Source organism: Pinus tabuliformis, chromosome Q, assembly GCF_031772625.1.
Source record: "Pinus tabuliformis cultivar Carrire ecotype Pingquan chromosome Q, CPIR1, whole genome shotgun sequence".
Taxonomy (NCBI): Eukaryota; Viridiplantae; Streptophyta; class Pinopsida; order Pinales; family Pinaceae; genus Pinus; species Pinus tabuliformis.
The window spans coordinates 44,558,917-44,573,777 of NC_142296.1; the positions used below are offsets into that span (position 1 = coordinate 44,558,917).

General features: G+C 36.6%; 2 pseudogenes; both read left to right on the plus strand.

The window, feature by feature from the left end:
- Window positions 1-11,299: 11,299 nt before the first annotated feature.
- On the plus strand, window positions 11,300-12,508 carry LOC149218207 (ubiquitin-like-specific protease 1D pseudogene; annotated as a pseudogene).
- A 446-nt stretch (window positions 12,509-12,954) lies between these two features.
- On the plus strand, window positions 12,955-13,757 carry LOC149218208 (uncharacterized; annotated as a pseudogene).
- The last annotated feature ends 1,104 nt before the right edge of the window (window positions 13,758-14,861 follow it).

The window sequence follows — 14,861 nt, forward strand, 5'->3', positions numbered from 1 at the left end:
TTTGGTTAGTTTCCGATTTCAGCAAGCCAATCAGGAAACTCACACTATTTGGGGGTCAATTTCAGTACTTGGGGTCAACCCATCCCCTTTTTGGGTTTTGTGCGTTTGGTGAGAGGAGTCTAGGGTTAATTTCACAGAATTTTATGGATAGTATTTCTATTAGAAATCAATGTTCCAATCAGTACAACAAAATTATTGGGGCATATATAAAGCTAGAAAATGTGGCAAGTGGGCGAAGTCAAGCATGGAAGGCGACATAAGTGGGAGAAGTGGAATTGTGGCTCGCACATCTTTTTATGTCATCCCAGAAGAGAAAATATCGGAGGAACCTCAGAGTATGCCCAAAGGAAAGGTCGACATGAAGTAGATCTGGGCTTAGGTAGAAAGGCAGAAAAATGAGCATCCAATGGAATACGAACGCACAGAAAGTGGGTCCAACTATCGATATGTGAAGGCTAGTCAATATAGAGAGAGTCAAGTTGATTTGATTGTGTTGCATGAAGCAAAAGGAAATTAAAGGCATCGAGAGCTTAGATAAAGTATGGGGAGCCTGTGCTAATTTTTATCCCGGTAGCAGAGATATGACAACAAGGTGAACCCTACTGCCTTCTACTTAATAATAAGGTTGGCGTCGTGGTGGTTATATATTGGGAAATAGAGAATGGTCTGAGCCTATGTTAAGAAGAGTTCTTGGGTCTGCAATGAACTTGAGACCTTAGTGAATGATTTGGAAAAGGGGTTTGTTATATGTTTACCCCTTTCGGATCCTCTCACTATTTATTTAAATCCTCCCATTATGATTGTTTATAAAAGGGACTTATATCTCATATGATAGTCTGTAATAGGGTCAAAGGAAGCACATTTTAAGAACATATTTGGGCACTATGGGTTTGGCATAATAAAGGGATTTAAGCAGGTCTAAACTAGGCATGCATCATTTATTCTCCACCTGTGAAACCAACAAAGGAATATATAGACTCGGTGTCCAACTATTAAACAAACATAAGAATCCAATTTTCATGCTAAGTGGCTCCACCTGGTGTCTCTTTTCTTTTGTGAGCTTCTTCCATTGTTTGCACTTCCTCTTTCCCGAATGTCTCCCAATGCTCATTACTTACCAAATTATCATTCCTCCTCTGCGTAATCCCTTCTCAAATCCATGAATCATTTTTCTTTGTTTGTTTTTGCTTTTTTGTGTGTTTACCAGAGCCAACATGTCCCACAAGAGTGGGACTTTCCTTGACCTCTGCTCAGGCACACGTATGCTTCCTTTAATGCCTATCAAACCTTAATTTAATGTCACAAGGTGTTGAAGGTGTTGGATACCACCAACATGCAGGGGATCTCCCTGATATGAGGTCCCAATTAGACCTCATAATGTTTGGTGTAGGATTCCCATCCAAAAATATGATCCAGTTGTCATTTACTTAAATATATCCCTTGGATTTAGTTGTTAGCACGAGAGATAAGCGTACATGTGATTTTGAATGAGTAGGAGAGTGTACATTGTGACTGTTCGATTGCATATGTATCAAGTTTCTTTCACTATAGATAGGAAATAAAGTGAGCCTCCAAGAGAGAAGTAATAGTACTACCCTAATGTAGGCACACATGAATGAGAAAGGATCGTCTAACAACAAGTGAAATAGTTCACATAGATACGATGATCGTTACAATCGTTACAACACATTTCCAATAAATTAAGCACGAAAATCATTGAAATATTTCAATCACTTCAGTACATGTGAAAATGAACATGAATCATAAACATTCAAAGAATACTCTTAGAAACATCCACAATCCATGTGTGAAAATGTGTTGGCTGAAAGGCTTCAATTATTAAGAAAAGTTCCAAGATACATAAGTACAATGAACATCACTAGCTCCAATAGTGGAGCATTAGAGCCACTACTTTCTCCCCAAAAGTACTAACTCTATCTCTCTAATTCCTTGTGGGAGAAGCCAAGGTTAAAAGTCCTTTGTATGAGTAATGAGGATCCTTTTATAGCTTGAGGCATGACCTTTCAAATCCTCATGACTCTTTAATTTCCAACTACTAATGACCTTTGGACTTCCAAATGACTTTTGTAATTACATATGGCTTTTGGTATTACATGTATTTTGGACTTCCATGGCCCTTTTATCCATAAATGACTCTTGGGCTGCCACTTATTTGTCTTTACAATGATTACATCATCATGTGATGAAGACGCGACAAGTCATTATCCTTGATGACTGGGACTAATAGTGACTGATGACATGGATTTCCTTCAATGGTCACATGGTTGTCACTCGTGTCTTCCTTATGAATGCAACTTCTGATTTTTTATGTTTTCGCCCTCCAAAGTGTCTTTGATTTTGTGGAATCTTTTGGGTGTTGTGATCATCAAGACTTCCATGTGTTCCTTTTTACTTCAAATCTTCCTTTGTTTGTCTTATTTTCTTTATCTTGTTCATTCATGCTTGTCATGACATTCTTGAGATACATGTAACCACAACCACTCATAACAAGCAACCATCAGGTTGAAAATATCTTATTCTACCATGTTTCATGCATATTTTTTATTCATGTGTTAACAGTGTGCTCAAAAGAATCAAGGAGAGATTATGGGAGAAAGGGAAAACTTTGAAATGTTGAAGGGTTGTTGAATGGAAAAAACTTCAAGGGTTTAGGATGCACTCATGAGCTCAAGAGAAAGAGGTAATCAGGGTAGGGCGAATGGCACAAGTCCAAAGGATGAAGGAGAAGGAGAAGGATTCCCAAGTGCATTGTGCGCTCAAAGGAGACAAGGAAGGCACATGGCGTAGAGCTGAAGGTTGAAGGGAGAGGCTTCAAGGCTTCAAGGTGCACCCATAAACTCAAGGAGGCAAAGGAGGGTGCATGACACATTGTCAAAGGATGAACGAATAAGCTTTAGGGCTTTAGAGTGTGCTCATGCAATCAAAAGGCTAAGGAGGGCATATGGAGCATTGCCAAAGGCTGAATATTTGAGTTTCGGGTCTTCAGGGTGCACTCATGCACTCAAGGAGGGCGCACTCCTTTGGGTTGAAGGAGTGCGCTCAAAGGAAGACTTGGTCTCTCAAGGGCGCAGTTCGAAACAAGGAAGGGGAAAGGGCTAAGGAGTGTACTATACACTTTTGGAGGGCATAGGGAACACTTCTGAAACAATGAAGGTTTCTTGATTAAGGCTTAAGAGTTCATTCATTCACTCTTTTCCTTGATGAGTTTACTTTGCAACCAAAATTTGTCTATGTCCAAAAGATAGAGAAAGGGGTGAACATGATGATTCTAGACATAAAACCATATGCGACACATACCAAATCATCGATAAAACTTAGATAAGCTTGAATAAGTATAAGTATGAATCAAAATGCCACTTTTCATACATTCCCGAAGTACAACGGATGAAGTGTGTGTGACTGTGACCCAAAAGTGTCGTTTTATTTTACAACTACCAGAGGTGTTTCGACCATGATATGCACTAAAGGTGTTCTAACCAATGCAACGACACTTGAGAAAACTCAAGAACACTTGAAACATGTAGAATGGCATGAAACGACACTAAATAAAATGATTAAGTAGGCTCCAAAAATTTGAATGTAGTGAAATTTTTGGAGGGTGTTGTAGCAATGACAACACAAGGATACAAGGGGGAATTAATTATAGAATTTTGAGCTTTGATTTTGTCCCAAGTAATTCCCAAGAAACTTCTCCTCCATAGACTCTAAATCCATTTCCACTCTTAGCCCAGTCATCATTTACAATTTACATCAATTTACATGAACAATTCATTTAATAATATTCACACAAGTGACAAAAAGGGTTGCTACGTACCCCATTCCCTTAGAGGAACACCGTCCTTGGTATTTTATACCTGAAAATAGAATTCACAATAAGCTTTATATACAAATAACTCTCTTTACATTTTCTTACACAACCAATAAAAATGGGTATGATACCCTCATTTGATCATCCATATCCCATGTGGCTTCTTCCAGCTAAAAGTGCTTCCGTTGCACCTTGACCTACTCGATTACTCTATTTTTGAACATGATTTACCTTCAATTAGGAATGCAATATGGTTTTGGTTGGAATTCTCCCTTGAATTCCACTTGTATCACAAACCAATAAACAACATGATTAGAATCATGCATAAGCAAATAGATATGGAAGACATCATGTTCCTTCATTGTGGGTGGCAAGGCCAGTCTGTAAGCCATTGGCCTCAATCATTCGATAATCTAAAATGATCCCCAAAAGTTGGGTGCTAGTTTTGTAAAAGGCCCAATTCTCAGTGAACTCTTCCTTTGTCTAATGCATAGGCAAACATGTTCCCCTACTTGTAACTCTTTGTGAATTCTCTACTGAACTGCATAGCTTGTTTTCCTATCTTAACAATGTTACCAACTTAATGAGAACTATAACCTTCAAATAAGAACTCTAACCTTAAAAACCCATATTTTTAAACAAAAAACATGAAAAACCACCTTGAAATTGAAAAGTGGTGATGGCACATCACCCTTTTTTAGATGTTAACATTTCAAAAAAATCATGATCATGGAAAACCTTAAAAGTCCAACAATTTTTAACAATGACATTAAAAATCAAATAACATGACTCTGAAAAACCTTAATTTTTTATGTTTTTCAACCATGAAATTAAAACCAAATATCACAAGTGCAAAATACCTTAAAATTTCAACAACTTTCAGTCATAGCATTATAATCCAAACATCATCACTAAAAAACCTTAAAATCAACACCTAAATCAAAGAGTCATTCTACCAAGAGCATTTTTTTTAAGGGCTAAAAGTATATCTCTTTGAGATCTTATCTTAAAACACCATGATCCAATTTCAATGGGAAACTAAAATTGTAATATTTGTTTTCAAATATGGCTTATAAAACAACATTTGTTTACAAAAGATCGTGAAAAAACCCTGAACAAAAAAACATATGGATGTAGCACATTTTAAATTTTTTAGTTAAAAACATGAAAATTTTAATTAAGAAAAATAATTTAGAAATGTTTTCCAAACTTAAAAAATAAATAAAAAATCAACAAAAAAATTGTTAAAAACCAAACATTTTAAGGAATTAAAAAAATAAAAAAATAAACTAAAACATGGTTGGCCAAGCGACCATCACGTTTTAATTTATATCATGGGCTATTGTTATAGACATATTTGGGCACATCAACCCCAAACTCATATGTCGATGATATTAGGGCTCATCAACCCCTAAAAGAGTTGTTTCATACCCTAAAGGAACTAAGTCATATGAGTGCTTCATTCCCCCAAAAGTTTCATCTCAGAAATCATCCAAAAAGTGCCTATACTGAACCATATCTAAAAGCCCTGTGTTAGGGTAAGATGCATATGGCCTACTGCACTGTCAAATTAATATGCATCATAGTTTGGCACTTTAGTAAGTGCGATGGGTGATGATGGACAAAATTCCGAGATAGTTTGTTAGTTGGTTGCTCATGGAATCTTCTAGAAACTTCTCCTGTGCCACTTTCCTCTCCAAATTTTCCCAAGGATGACCAAGGCAACTAGGAAACCATCTCCAATTCCCCTCTCTTGTGGAACTAATTTATACACATGGAATGACACTCATCATCCCCATAGATGACTCACCCTCTTGCAAACATCTATAAAAGGATCTCCCATCCAAGAGATCAGAAGGCTGAATTGTTGTGAATTGTAAGGAAGTGCTACTAGTTTCAGTATTGAGGAGAGAGAGCATTGTATTCTTGCTGGTATGTTCTTGCTAATTCATAAGGTGAAGGAGGAATTGAAGTTGGGAGGATGGCACTAGATTAGACAACTGGGTTGTAATTCTCCTTATTATCAATAAAGTTCTTTGAGATTTTTCCCAATTGATTGTGTTAACTGTGTTGAGATTGCAACAAGATGATGGAGCTTAGTGAAAAGAGTCGCCTTCACTAAGTGGGCCCGCAGGCTATTTTTGGCGCAAGTCAATTTTTAGACTATGTCTATTTTTAGACATATGGATCATGTCTATGTTTATGGATGATTGATCAAGTTGGGAAAAATAGATGGACTTCTATTTTTGATGAAAGTGTGAGTGATCACAGTGTGAGTGATCAAAGTCTATTTTTAGACTGGTTGTCAAAAATAGAAAAGTCAAATATTATTATCTCACAATAATATTTGGACTATAAACTTGATCTTATTCTCTTGGAGCACTTCAGTTTGAGCTACAGAGGTGGCACATGCAGCTGTCAGAAGGAAATACGCTTTTCTTATGAGTCAGTTGAGTTGTTGCATGCATGACTTCAGTTAGAACTCAAGTGAGTTGAGTTTAGTGGACTGGAGGTACAGTTGATGGAGTTGTGTTCAGTTTGACTTAGTTAAACTAGTTGTAGTTAGTCTAACTGCAGATAGACTAATGATGAGTTGTTAAACTAATTATTAACTCATAATACAACTAAAGAATACATCAGTTAACTCAGTTGCATGTCAGTGCATGTTCAGTTCAACAGGGATAGGTGGTAGAGAATCAGATTGCTATCAGTTGTGACTATAGTTGTGCATCAGATCTTGCACAATCAAAGGATTGAGTATGCCAATGAGTTTGCTCACGTATTTGGCCCACATTTTAGCCTTTGCTCACGTCCACAAAGAGTGAGTGACTATTTTGCAGGTGAAAACGAGTTTGGGAAGCTATTCTCATCAGTTCTTGAGCAGGTATTGAGCAGTGGAGGCAGGCAAGCAGTGGAAGAGATTTGGAGATCAGATCTGAGCTGTATTGTGTGTAACAGAGGTGGAGATACTTGTGAGAAGTATTATGCTGTGTAATGTTACATGACTCAATCATTAATATACAGATAGTTGGGGTTTTTAGCGAGATGCTTTCCCCAGGATACATACTGTGTTAATGTGTGAATGCTCTTGATGTTTTATTGTTATTGATGCTGCTATATTGTTGATCAACGTAGAGGAGCTTATGTATTGTGTATGTTTTCCGCAATAGTACATGATCAGGATAATCTCCATTGAATATGTGTTAAATTATTCAAAATTTCTACAAACTGTAAAAGCTCTCATTTGTTCATTATATTTATGATTCTATAATGTTTATGTTGTGATATATCACGATGCTTTGACAGGATTTTGTTGCTGTAGCTGTGCAGGTACTCTCCAAGCGTGTTAAGTACAGGGAGGAGTTACAGGATCTGCCAAAGGAGAGAGAGATCAGGCAAGGGATTAAGCGAAAGTTCCAGGTTGGTCTTCTACTATCTTTCTCTTATCTATCACTCATAGGAAATATATTCGAATTGCTTTGACTGTTGTTTCTAGGTTACCTGCCAAGCCTAGAGGGCTAGCATCTCTTAGAGTTACTAGTTTTCCCAGAAACAGCTATGATACTTTCATTTATACTAATCATTATGTCATTCAACATTTGATGAAAAAATGAATTACTAATGGTAGGATAACTAGGTGGCTTCATTACTAAAAGAATTCAATATTACCAGCTTAGATAGACCTAGAAACAAAAATTAAGTTGCAAATTTCTTTCTAGATTTCATTAAGAAGATGAAATATTTCTAATAGAGGTTCATTTTACAGATGAATAATTATTTGCATTTTTTTTATTAAATCACCTTGGTTTGAAAACATTGCTAATTAACTAGATATAGGAAACTACCTCGATATTTGATACCTAGAGAGAAGTAAAGATCCTAAGGACAAGTGTTATATATTATTGGGTAAGAGGAGATATTTTCCATACCGAACTTGATTTGATCATCCAAATATTTGTGTGAGAAGATGAAGTATATAACATTTTAAAAGCATGTCATGATGAACCTCACAGGTTACATTTTGATGACAAAATAACAATATATAAAGTGTTCCATTTGGGATATTGTTTACCTTCTCTTTTTAGTGATGCTAGGTAATACATCAAGAGTTGTGACAATTGCCAACACATTGGTTGACCAGTACAAGTTGATGAAATTCCTCTACTTCCCTATGCACTTATTAATCCTTTGAAAAATGGCCTCTAGATTTCGTGGGACTAAACCTCAACTTCCAGAATGAAAAGGTATATTTTGGTATGTATAGATTATGTTACTAAATGGGAAAAAGATAAATCTCTCCTTAAACCACTTCTACTTCTAGAAAGAAAAGGCATATTTTGGTATGTATAGATTATGTTACTAAATGGTCAAAATAAAAATCTCTCCTTAAACTATAGAAAAATCGGTTGTATATTTTCTATTTGAATAAATATTCACATGTTTTGGTGTACCAATGGAAATAGAAACAGATCAAGGTACTCAATTCACATGAAAGGTTGCACATAATATTATGTAGCAATACTAGAGCAAACCTCAAAAGTCTTCCCTATATCATACACAACCTAATGGTTAAGTGGAGTCAACCAACAAGGCTCTAGAAGCCATTCTTACCAAAATAGTTCAACTTCATCATAAAGATTGGGTAGAAATGCTACCAAAAGAACTGTGCACACACGGGACCACCTAGCGAAATAACATTGGATTTTCACCATATGAGTTGGTATATGGAAAGCAAGTTTTTCTTCTTATTGAGCTCCATATAAAGACTTATAAATAACAGCGAAATTGGATTTAAATATCTCTAAGGCACAAAAGAATAGAATAAACCAACTCAATAAATTGGATGAGATCAGACAAGAAACTATTCAACATAATACAGTCATTCAATAACAGAGAATGAAATGGTATGATAAATTTCTCAAAAAAAAAACAATTCCAAGTGATTAGGCTTTTCTTTTTGTTCCAAGTCCAAACTTTTTAAAGAAAAATTCACCACTCACTGACTAGGACCTTATGAAATTATAAATTTTGTTAATAATGGGTTAGTAAAAATATAAACATTGATGAAGAAGGAGTCACTTTTCTAGTAAAAGGTCAGAGGTTAAGGTTATATCAAAAGCTCTTAACCAAAGAATATTCCATCAACACTTTTTATAGAAATCTAAACTAGATATTGTAAATAAGAGGAATTATCCTCTTGAGGATGGAGATGGGAGGAGTTAATATGAAAACATACCCTCGTGAAGATGGGGGTGGGAAGAGTTAATATGCAAATATAGGTTGGTGCAAAGGGAGTTAATATCAAAGAATTATGTTTGAATATTAACTTCCCCTAGCCCTACCCTCATGAGGGTGGGGCTAGGGAGAGTTAATATGCAAACATAGGTGGGTGCGGAGGGAGCTAATATGAAAACATTAGGTTTTCATATTAACTCCCCCTACCCCTACCCTCATGAGGGTGGGGGTGAGGGTAGTTAATACACAAACACATCCATCTCAAACTAGGTATTTTTTGCAAAATTAAAAAATTATTATTATTATTATTATTATTATAATATAAAATTAAATGTTCAATTTTGAAAACCAGCTTGTTAGCACAATTGAATAAGCTATTTATTTGAAAATTAGTGTACTCACAAGTAAAGTTCATATCAAATAGTGTACTCACAAGTATCACAAGAAATGATATATCATCTTACCTCTTTTGTCACTAATGTGATCATTAATACATATTTCTTGTTGTCCTTTGTCTACCAAATTGCACAATGCTTCTCATTATTAGGCAGCCTTCTTGCCTTCTTGCCTTGATTTTTTTTTCCATAAATCGTTAAAATCATTGGCACTTTTAAGGTTTCTAAACCAATCTTTAAAATTATCCTTTCACTAAGCACAACTCCAACTATGGAAACAATTTAAGTCATAATTATTTTGCAACAAAAATATTCTTCAAACAAATCCTTTCAAATTCAAAATTTATGCAATACTTCTCAAAAAATATAAATTCCTTTCTGTGAAGTAGGAAAGTGTTCCCTCTGCAGACAGAGGCAACCCCTCTAGCCCTAGAGTGGGTCTAGTCACAACAAAAAAAAACAAAACAACAATCAATTTCATTAAATAGTCATCATTGGAGGCCTACCTCAAAACCGGTGTTTGGTGAAGCTTCCGTTGCACTGCTCTAGCTTTCGTTTCCTTCTCCTTAAAGAGTAATTGACTTGAAACACCACAAGAAAACAACAAAGCACGTAACTGAGAACAACAATGATCTATTTACTCATAAAGTCAAGGAGTCACAAGCTATCTAGTACGTTGTACACAAGATATAGGAAATCGTTATTGATTGCATTAAAAAAAATGAAGAGAAAAGCTTACAACCAAGCCTTGACGTCGCAAGCCTTCTCAAAGGGTCCAGCCGGTATGTTCCTTCAAGAATTCACTCTCAAGAATGGGTCTCCCAAATGGATAATATCTCTCTCTCACTCACAAGCTCTAATGAAAGGCTAAGGCACTCCACAACCTCTTACCAAATTATCAGCAATTCCACACTTTTCACACTCACACCAAAGCTATCTAATCTACCAAAATCAAGAACTAGAAACTAGCAACCAAGAACTAGGAACTAGCTGATCATAGCAATGGTGAGTGCTTTTATAGGAGGAGGAACCTCCATGAAATGAGGGAGAGGGAGATTATCCTCAAGGGAGGTTTCATAAAAGGTGGAACTAACATACCAGAGGAGGAAAGGCGAACCAATCTGACCCAACAACCAGTTCTAGAATCACCCAAAAGGTCAACTGTTTGAACTAATTCGCCAATTCTGGATCGTCACAGGCCATGAACTACAGACTAGCGACGACATCACAAGGAGGAAATGCATTTGAACCAATCATCACAATAGACACCCAGAATACTCGCGCGGAGCCCTAAAATTCGACCGTCGCAGGTGTTATCACTCAAGAAAAAATAGTTTAAATTCTGAACATCAATTTTTTAAATTTGTCAAAAGGTTGGTGTCAGTTTTGGGCCTAGTCTTTTCATCTTGCTTAGAGTCTTGTTAAGAGTCTTGTTAGTATGTCAAATGGGGTCAATTCTCTGTTGTAGTCCATCACTGGTCTCACACCGCACCTAAGCTCCATATGCCAATCCTATTTCAAAGTTCATAGCGCAGAAACCTTAGTTTAGGTTATTTCGTAGCGGAAAACACCGATTTTGCACTAACTGCGCTACGAAATGGGGAATTCATGCTGATCCATAGCACATCTCACCCCAGCTGTCATATTTTCTGCAAAGATTTTACGGGGATAGAATGTGTAAGGTCTTACATGTCGGTCTTGACACGTGTCCTGTAGCCTTCAAATTTGATTCTTGCCTATACTATTCAAATCGAGATTTCCATCCAAAACCAAATTTGAAAATTCTCTATTAAGACCAAAACCTCTGATTCTGGTTTCGATTTGTGATCAATCTAGCAGTATGACTTTTGGGAAGAATGGGCTCTGTTGTCTTGGAAGTCCTCAACATTTAAAAATACGCTTTGGCAATTCTGGAAATGATCAGCAAAGTTCGCATGATAGACAAATCAGAAACAGTAGTTGCTCTCCGAAGAAGTCTGTTTCTTCTAGTTCTAGCAGTAGTTGCAGCAATCAAGGGAAGTTGACATATATGAGTACCAGAAGTAATCAATTGGGATCTTCTGAGTTTTCTCCTATTATTGAAGAGAATGGTTGCAGTCGAACAGATGGACAAGGGGTGGCAGATTCAACTTATGCTACACCAAGTTCAGCAAAAGAGTGCTTCTCTTTTACACCAGAAAGTTCAATGAAGAAGGTTATAGTTGTTTTGAATGAAGATGATGAGAAACCAAAGAGACAGTATGAGGCCCGTAGAATATCTGCAAGACGGAAAAAGGACATCCGAATTTACTACCCTGAAAGAGACCATCCAGAATCTGTTGAAATTTGTCTCTCTGACATGGAATGCCTGGCTCCATTACAATTTGTGTCTTCAGCAATTATGAACTTCTACATACAGTACCTCCAAAGATATGAATTTCTACGTACTGAGCACAAGAATGACTATCACTTCTTTAACACTTTCTTTTATAGTAAACTCGAGGAAGCTTTGGATTCTAAGTGTAAGCAAGAAGATGGGAATTCCTTTGCAAAGTTTCGGAGATGGTCTAAAGGAGTAAACATATTTGAGAAAGCGTATATATTTTTTCCAATTCATGCTTGTCAGCATTGGAGTTTGGCAATTATCAGTATTCCTGCTAGAGAAGATGAAGATGGTCCCATTATTCTTCATTTGGACTCATTGGGTTTACATACTAGTCGGACCATCTTTGAAAATATTTGGAGCTACTTGAAAGCTGAATGGGAACATTTAAATCAGGCCGATATCCCTGTACAAGTTCCAATTGCAGAGAAAATATGGAAAGATTTGCCACGCAATATTCAAGAGAATAAAATTCAGGTACCTCAGCAGGAAAATGATTACGATTGTGGTTTGTTTTTTCTTTTCTTCATGCAACATTTCATTGAAGTAGCCCCGCCAAGACTAAGAAAGACAAATTTGGATAGGTTTGGTAGAAAGTGGTTCCAACCTGCTGAAGCTTCACATTTGAGAGATTCAATTAGAATCTTGCTTGAGCAGCATTTCAAAGAAGCAGAAAAAAGCATTTAGGATACTATGGATAATGGTTCACTTCCAGTAGTTCTAGAGGACTTGGAGTGAAAGCAAAGTTTATTGAGGATATGGTACAGGATGTTCCTATCAATTCTTTAAAATCCATTTTGAAGAAGCACCTTCACCATTTTTATAGATGCCTGTGTGGTGGCTTGAAAGACGGGATGTCAAAATTGCTGTAGAAAGTATTAAGGGCCTGAATACTTTGGTGATGCCATCCGAGTAGGATTTGCTCTCTGTGATACAAGCTCTCATTCTGTCCAATAAAATTGATTTTCATTCCTCAAGGGAAGGGATTTGCAAGGCTATTTGTATCAAGAAGTTGATTGTGAAGCATTTGAGGTCTATTGGATACAACTCTGCAGTTTGTAAGTCAGAGTGGAAGGGACCGATAAAGTTCCAAGGGTTGAATATGAGTACATAGATGTTAACCAGACAGGTGTCTACAATTCAGTGATTGGAAGCCATATCACAACTATTTATCATTATGGATTCGCCAACCTTATGTTGAGAAGGTATGTTGAGGCAATACGGGCCTTCAATCAAGTTCTATTGTATATAATAAAGACCAAACAGTTCCATCAAAAGTCTCAACAGTTTGACCAAATTCTGAAGAAAAATGAACAGATGTATGCTCTATTGGCTATATGCCTCTCTATCTGTCCACAAATGAAGCTTGTTGAGGAAAATATGAACAATCAGCTGAAAGAGAAGTATGGAGAGAAGATGGCAAGAATGCAGAGAAGTGATGAGGCTGTGTATGACGAATTTGTTTTCATATGCCTGTCCTAAATTTATTACTCCTACAGTACCAAACTATGATGGAGCTCTTGTAAATTATAACCAGGATGCATAGAGGCTTCAGTTGAAGCTGTTCTCATCAGAAGTAAGACAACAATAGCTTTTGTCAGGTCTACTGAGCTTCTTGAAGTTGTATACATCCATCTCAATGGAAAAGCTTGCGAATTTTATGGATGTTGATGAGTCTACCTTAAGGACAACTCTTATGACAAACAAGCATAAGACTCATGCAATTGATCATGATGGAAGAATTATATCAAATGCGGATGTTGACTTTTATATTGATGAGAATATTGTTCATGTTGTTGAATCAAAGTCTTCAAAGCTATACGTTGATAACTTTATGCATCACATTATCAAGTGTGAAGAGATTATTAGTGATTTGGACAGAGTAAGCTTGAATAAGATGGTTGCTGTTTTTGCATTATGGAAATGCCAGCTGTAATGAGGTCAAACATCCAAATTTTGTAGTGAAAGAAGATCTTATTCCAATGGCAAAATTGCACAATCTAACTCTTGCAATTTCTGCAGAAAGTTCTGTGCAGGAAGAACTTAAGAGGGAGAGCACTGCTGATGTTGTAATCATATTGATCAGCTACATTGTCATGTTTGCCTACATATCAGTGACACTGGGTGATATTTCACCACACTTTTCACTTCTTTATGTTTCATCGAAGGTGTTACTTGGTTTGTCAGGGGTTATTATTGTTGTCCTTTCGGTACTTGGAGCTTTCGGTACTTCTTACTGCAAGTGATTGCATTTGTTCCTCTTATGACATTTGATTTGATAAGAACAGAAGGAAACAGAGTTGATTTCTTTCCTTGCATTAGAGTTAGTCCATCAACAACTGAACTTGAACATGATAATTTGGGCAGGAGGCACCAAAAACCTGGCCTTTTGGTGCAGTACATGAAGAATATCCATGCACCTGTACTAAGCATACCAGCAGTGAAAGTTGCAGTCCTATTGGTGTTCAATGGTTTTGCTTTTGCAAGCATTGCATTAACTACAAGGCTTAAACCAGGTTTAGAGCAACAAGTGGTAATTCCAAGAGACTCTTATCTACAGGGCTATTTCAATAACATATCTGAGTACCTTCGAGTTGTCACTCGAGCTACAAATGACTTCAATATTACACCAAATGGCATGCTTCTAGGGCAGGGTTCAGTTCTGAATAATGTTCTTGTAGCCAGATTCATACAGTTATATTTGGAACAATGAATGGTGTTATTGGTGTCATTACATCTATTCCTCAGGAGAAATATTTGTTTCTTGAAAAGTTGCAAGCAAATCTTTTCAAAACGATCAAGGGAGTAAGGTGCTTAAGCCATGGACACTGGCGATTATTTAGCTATGAAAGGAAGATTGTGTTTTTGAAATTACACAACAGTTTCGTAGCGCGCTACGAAACTGCTGTAGCTGCATGTTACAATTCAGTTGACCAATTATGATTGACAAAGCAGCAAATCTTTTTGAAAGGTTTTGGCAGCACACAGGTACATGGGAAAGGCTTACAGCACATCATGGACGTGGCAATCTGTTCTATTT